This window comes from Zea mays, unplaced genomic scaffold (genome assembly GCF_902167145.1).
Source record: "Zea mays cultivar B73 unplaced genomic scaffold, Zm-B73-REFERENCE-NAM-5.0 scaffold_386, whole genome shotgun sequence".
NCBI classification, from domain to species: Eukaryota; Viridiplantae; Streptophyta; class Magnoliopsida; order Poales; family Poaceae; genus Zea; species Zea mays.
The window spans coordinates 1-6907 of record NW_023367021.1 but is presented as its reverse complement, the minus strand read 5'-3'; the positions used below and the strand labels follow the sequence as shown (position 1 = coordinate 6907).

At 49.1% G+C, this 6907-nt stretch overlaps 1 pseudogene; it reads left to right on the top strand.

Annotated features, from left to right (window-relative positions):
* The first annotated feature begins 2739 nt into the window (after window positions 1-2739).
* LOC118475027 (B2 protein-like) lies at window positions 2740-5075 on the top strand (annotated as a pseudogene).
* The last annotated feature ends 1832 nt before the right edge of the window (window positions 5076-6907 follow it).

Sequence of the window (6907 nt, the reverse complement as noted above, 5' to 3'; positions counted from 1 at the left end):
TCGCGCCGCATGCTGCATGCATAGGACGGTGGGTCCAAGCGTCGTGCCAAATGACGGTGCCCATGCCGTCTGCCCGTCTCTGTCTACCAACACGCAACTACCACGAGACAAAAGCCTCGCCCCCAGACCAGCCATGCTCTCCGGTGGGCACTGGCACGGGCACGTTCCCTTCCGTGCCGCGGCGCGCCGGCCAGGAAGCGAGGGAGGCCCCGCCCCGTCGATCGGGTCCGTCCGTCAGTCCCATGCGATGCGACGTCGCCACGCTCGGTTGTCTTCCGTCACGGCTCCGTGTGCCTGACGAGTGACGACCGAAGGGCAGCCGGGGCTGTCTGGCTAGTGGCTAACTGGCTACCCACAAGCCACACAAAAGGAGACGGACGTCGTGGTCGGCCTTGTCGCGTTGGCCATGGCCGGTGCGGATAAAAAGCGAAGCTGCTTGCTTGCTTGCTGGCGCAGTCGCCACTGGCCAACCCCAACGAATAAAAAAGCCAGGTGAATGCGGTTTGCAGAGCACTAGACGAGGTGCACGCACCCGTTCTGGATATGTAGTCTTTGTGGTTTTTTTAGCTTTCGAGATTATGTAATCTTTACTTATGTTTTTATGAAATATGTTTTTTGTGTTTGTCGTTTATAGGTTATGTAATATTTATTAGGTTTTTTATGAATTATGTACATGGATCGAATTTTATTTATAATAAAATGCGGTGTTTAATTTTTAATTAATTAAAATAATGTAGAAGAAAAGCATATATTTTGCTATTACTTAAGGCTCTGTGTTGTGGTACTAAAGTGAGGCAACGACTTATATGCAAGCAATCCTTCTGTGTAAGCGTGCAAGCAAATCATTTGATCAAATAGAACGTGATCCAACCGTAGGTCAAATTTAACACTTAAACCCTTACAATGTTAAATGTTTTTAAAAACATTGAACACTCGTATTATTCAAAAATATTTATTCAAAAAACGTAAAATTTTAAGTAAGCACACACTATCTTAAGTGATAAAATAAATCACAAAAAATGATAATTCATTATTTTTTGAATAATACGATTGGTCAATTTTTTTTTAAAAAAAACAACGAGTAATAGTAAATAGCGTTAGCGCTGGATGCATTGAGATATTTCTGGGCACAAAAAGGGTACCTTTCGCTTCCGAATCATCCCATCAGTCAGTGATAGGAAATGGGGCTTGGAGAACCCTAAGGCCTTGTTCGTTTGTGTCGGATTGGTGGGTCGGAACGATTACTAGCCGGATTGCTTCTCTAATTTATATAAACTTTGATTAGCTGGAACGATTCCGGGTGCAATCCGACGTAAACGAACAAGGCCTAAACCTGGAGGTGTCAGTGTCGTGTCTCTGCGACACTTGTTACATCCGTGTGTGAATGAAATAGGATGTCATCATTTATTAATTGTATTGGCTATTGGCAAATCGTGAATTACTGGTCCACGTTAGCATCAAGCAGTACGCGTACCGTAGTCTATGGAGCAGTGGTAGAAATCAGTAGTATACCATCAAGAAAGTAGAAGGTGCACAACAGCTGTCGGTGTTAAGCGGCGATGTCCAATCCAATTCATTAAGGAGCCAGTAATATAAGCCACACACGGGGTCATTAGAGGGATGCAGACGTGCAGCAGTGAGCGGCTCATCTCACGGGCCATGGATCCAGTCTGGACGCGCTGATTGAGACGGATGCTCCCCGCTTGGCGCTGACTACAGTACCCACTAGCCACTAGCACGAGTACTTCTGGAGCCAGTTTTTTCTTTCTTTTAATAAAAAGTTGTAAAATAGAGCCTTTTGGTTGCGACGTGGCAATAGATCACAAGACCAATGCCGTCGTTCTAGAAACTCTACTTGTTGCCGATTCAAAGGCGCAAGGGTTCACACTCGCCCCTCCCCCACCCCCACAAAAAGCAGACAAATGGCTTGTTTGGTTCGGCTTTTTTCTGATCAGCTTTTCTTAAAATCTGGCTGTGGAGAGAATCTGGCTGTGAGGAGAATTTGAGTATCATTACGATTACGTGTGGAAAAAGATAAAATTGTTCATAGGGCTCAGGATCTATAAAGTGATGGATTCCTACTATTACGACGACTCAATCGATTATGTGTTTATGTTGATTTTGGATAATTTTTGCTCTAACGAATTTTATAGAAGTTGGCTAAAAACTGAGCGTTTGGCAGCCCGCAACAGCTTTTGGTGGCTAGAAGCTGCCAGAAGCCGAAACAAACAGTGCCAAAGTTCTCCCTCCCAACAGGTGCACCTCTACAGAAATTGTATTTTAGAAATAAGGAATAATAAATCGATTACAGACAGTGCGATGGTGCTACAGCCACACTTATTTGTGACATCAATTTTAAACTCTGCAAGCGTGTTTGAAAAGCTGGAGTACACCGTCCTGTCGTAGAGTTGGGGCAACAGGTGTAAAAAAAAAAGGACTGATTATTATTGCTACAACGGCAAACCTTAGCAACGAAGGCGTAGACTGGGCAGGGGGTGCCCCGCGTGCCGGGACATCCACGTCTCGTTGCCACGGCCGCGACGCGGTTGCGCGACCTTCCCCGAAGCTTCCCTCCCGCTCCCGGCACCGGGGGCCACGTCTACGGCCTCCGTGCCATGCCAACTGACGCCGAACGCACCCGGCCCAGTCGAGTCGGCGCTAGTCACAATCACCACTGGCGGGACGGGAACGAGACGCACCACCAACTGAATTGAAGGAAGCGGTGATAAAACCTCCCCCTCGGCACTCGGCCCACGCGGCGCACGGCACCTCAAGCTCTGCTCCTCCTTTTCCACTGCTCTGCGTCTGCGTCTGCGTCTGCACTGCTTCGCGTCTCCCTCCCCCCGCCTCCGCCCCCGCCCCGGCAAAAAGCAAAACACGGCCATGGAAGGCTACGACCGCGAGTTCTACCAGTTCAGCGACCAGCTGCGCCTGCAGACGGCCGCCTTCTCGGGCCTCTCCCTCGGCGACTCCATCTGGTCCCCCGCCGGCCGGCGCAACAACAGCAACGACGTCCTCTTCGCCGCCTCCGCGTCGCCCGCCGACGCCGCCGCCAAGAGCAACGCCGTCGTCGGGCTCAAGCTCAACGACGGAGGGCCCGGCCTCATCGGCTCCGGGAAGCTGGCCTTCGGCGGCGGCGCCGGAGGCGGCGGCACCAACAAGGCCGACCGCTACAACAACAACAACCTCCCCAACACCGACAACAAGACCGTGTACAACACCAGCAGCAGCAGCTTCATGGGCAACGGCAGCAGCTACGCCAAGAACAACAACAACAACGCGACATGCTGGCGTTCGACAAGATGGGGAGCTACGGCTACAAACGGCGGCGGTAATACCAACAACAACAGCAACGGCGTGGAGGTGAAGAGCTACTTCAACAAGTCCGCCGGGAGGGCGGCGAGCAACAACAACAACAACAACAACAGCCACGCCGGCGGCGGCAACAAGAAGGGCGGCGCCGGGGAGTACGGCAGGAAGAAGCACGCCAAGGAGCGAGGGCGCGGCGGCGGCCACGGACAAGCAGCGGTTCAAGACGCTGCCGGCGTCGGAGGCGCTGCCGCGGGGCCAGGCCATCGGCGGGTACATCTTCGTCTGCAACAACGACACTATGGACGAGAACCTCAGGAGGGAGCTGTTCGGTGAGCGATATTATATTATTATCTTCGGCGGGTACGATGATGAACACCACCAGCAGCAGCAGCATACTGATTGTTTGATGGGTGGAATGGATTGGAATTCAATTGATGCAGGGCTGCCGTCCAGGTACAGGGACTCTGTGCGTGCTATCCGCCCGGGACTGCCCCTCTTCCTCTACAACTACTCCACGCACCAGCTCCACGGCATCTTCGAGGTACAGTACAGCACAGCACAGCACAGTAGCCACTAGCCAGTTCGTGTTCCCTTTCCTTGCTTCTTCTTCGTTCGCTGTCCTTGCTTCTTCTTCGTTCGCTGTATTCACGAGGACCCGGTTCCGATCCTCCGATCGCCAGGCCGCGAGCTTCGGCGGGACCAACATCGACCCGACGGCGTGGGAGGACAAGAAGTGCCCCGGCGAGTCGCGCTTTCCTGCGCAGGTACCCTACTGTACTGTCTGCTTCGATCCACAGTCTAGTACTCTAGTCTAGCAGCCATGGCGGCGGCGGCGGCGGCGGGTGATCGATCAGCTCAACGTACCACACGCCACACTAGCGAAGCGTGACTTGTACGCTTGTTTCAATTGTGTTCAACACCACCAAACAGTACATGTACATGTATCACCGACAGACGAAAGGCTATCAATCACATCACGTGCTGCGATGGCGTGTGGAATCGCAAAAAGATTTGGTCAGCGGAGGTAGGTTTTGGTTGCGAAAAAGTGACCGCCCGCCCTACCCTATACGGCGGGACCGGCGTCAGGTCAGCAGCTTGGTTGGCTCGTAGCTTTCGTCCTAGCTAGCTACTGTAGTGTAGGTTGCTTGGTCAGTCGGCAGAGGATCTGGTCGCAGGCTCCAAGTGCGACCATCTAGATGCTGTAGCTGCTGCATTTCCTCGTTATTGACGCATGGTGCTTGCGATGTGATGTGCTGCAGGTGCGGGTGGCAACGCGGAAGATCTACGACCCGCTGGAGGAGGACGCCTTCCGCCCCATCCTGCACCACTACGACGGGCCCAAGTTCCGGCTCGAGCTCTCCGTCACCGAGGCCCTCGCCCTCCTCGACATCTTCGCCGACAAGGACGACGCCTGATCCCCATCGGATCTGTCGTCGGGCCACTCGAAGCTCGGATGCACGAATGAATGAACAAACAATAATAACGAATGGATGTGCATGTATATCGTCATGCGCATGTCCCACGACGAGACGGGAGTATACCACGGTGTAGTAGTATTATATTAATACGTAATTAATATAGTATGTCCACCTTTGTTTGATACTACTAAGGGCTATGTATTGAGGCACGCGTCCCATTGTTTTGTTTTTATAACACTTGTGCGATGGTTGCAGAGGACTAGCCCTCTTTTTTTTTGGTAAGATGTCTGTATTATTATTATTATTCGGGTTCCACTGACATGGATAAAAACCATCTGTGAAATAGTTTGCTCTTGTGCTGTGCTACAACTCAAACGTAAGAAACGGACTCGATCTAGTCTGTTCAAGCACCAGAAGACGCGTTTCCCTAGCGACAATTACAATTAGCACCTCAACTAGAGTATAGTATGAATGCCATAGATTCGGAATCATCATCAGCTACCAGACCATGACTCAGTCAAGTCAGTAGAACAAACACCATTGAGCTTCGACCGTTCTAGAAGATGAGGATTTTACTCATCAACTCGCACCGTCTGGAAGCAGGCCAGATAAATCAAGTCAGCCGCGGCAACCAGGGCGCCACCAATTTATAATAAGCCTTACCACCTAAAACACATCTGTACAAAACTGCGGAACGGAGATCCAGAGCAATACCAACAAACAGCAGATCCACAACGAATAAAAGGGTTGTGGGGAGGAGGTAGGAAATCTTCGTCCGATAATCTAATCTCCGCTCAAGAATAGCACATCAAGCAAACATATTGTGCGGAGGAGGGTCAGCCATGAGCGAGCTGTGGTGATGGACCATATACCACCTGCCGTTACAGAGCTCGTAGACGTTGGTCACATGGAACAGCACGTTCGCCTTCATGTTCACCCATGCCACCTCACCGAGCACACGCACACGGACGTCCCTTATCTGCAAGGCAATGCCCTGCCCCCCTCCTCCGTCTTGGCCCCAGTTCAACAGGCATGCCCCAACTCTCCATCACTGCGTTGTAATCTGATAAAGAACGCAAATAATGGAGTAATAAGGCCTGTTAGATTAGATAACACTTCTTTCAACAGTTCGATTAGAAAATAATAATACTCCTACTGGCTACTGCTAAGGGGAATAAAAAAAAAGCAATTTTACACTTTAAATACGCCATAACAATACTGAAGGTGTTCTATACTAATTATGTTATGGTTTAGATGGTTAACGACATATTGTCAATTACAGACTACTACAAGACAGCAACCAATGGACCCCGATACTGCCGAAGCATAACAGAGTTTAGTTCCCCCACAGAATAAACGGATATTTCAATCAGCACATCTTTATTTATGTTTCACAAGTACAAACATTATTCGAATATGTACTTTATAAGGATGGAAAGCACATGTGTGAAAAAACAAGGACAGACCCATTGCTGACGGACCCACATGATGGGGGGTGGGGGGGAAGGAATAACCAAGGCACAGTGTGCAAGTGTTTTTAAAGGCAATCTGCCTAACCCACATAAGGGGACGAGGTGGTAGATACCCTTCAAGCTTTGTTTTGGTACTCTAGTATTGATCTCAATCCACGTGTGTTGGGGTGTAAATTAGTTTAAGTTACACCCCAATCCATCTCGAATACATGTGGATTGTACCCAAACTAGGCCTCAGCTGTCCATGTAGCATCTAGTGACTTTCCGAACATATGTGTGCACATAAAAGATAAAACTAGAAACTACCACTAATGTAAAAAAAACCAATCTTAACGTAGTTGCAAGATCTCAACAAATTGCAGCTACTAGAAGGACAAGCACAAAGGAAAGAGCAAACTTAAATATGAAGAAACTCTACATATAAGGATAAATAATAATAGAATGACAGAAAACTGGCATACCTATGCATAAATGTGACTGTCTATTAAATTATAAAAATAAATATTCCATCCTTCCATGATAATAAGACCTTATAGGATTCAAAACTTGTCCCAAAACACCTGAGCTTCTCACTTTCCAATGCACGTTTCTCTTATTCTCAATACACCTCTATCTTTTCCCCAATACATCTTATCTCTAATTCCTCTCTATCTCTCAACTTAATTTCTGTGCATCATACCTTTTCTTTTCTCCTTAATTCTTGTG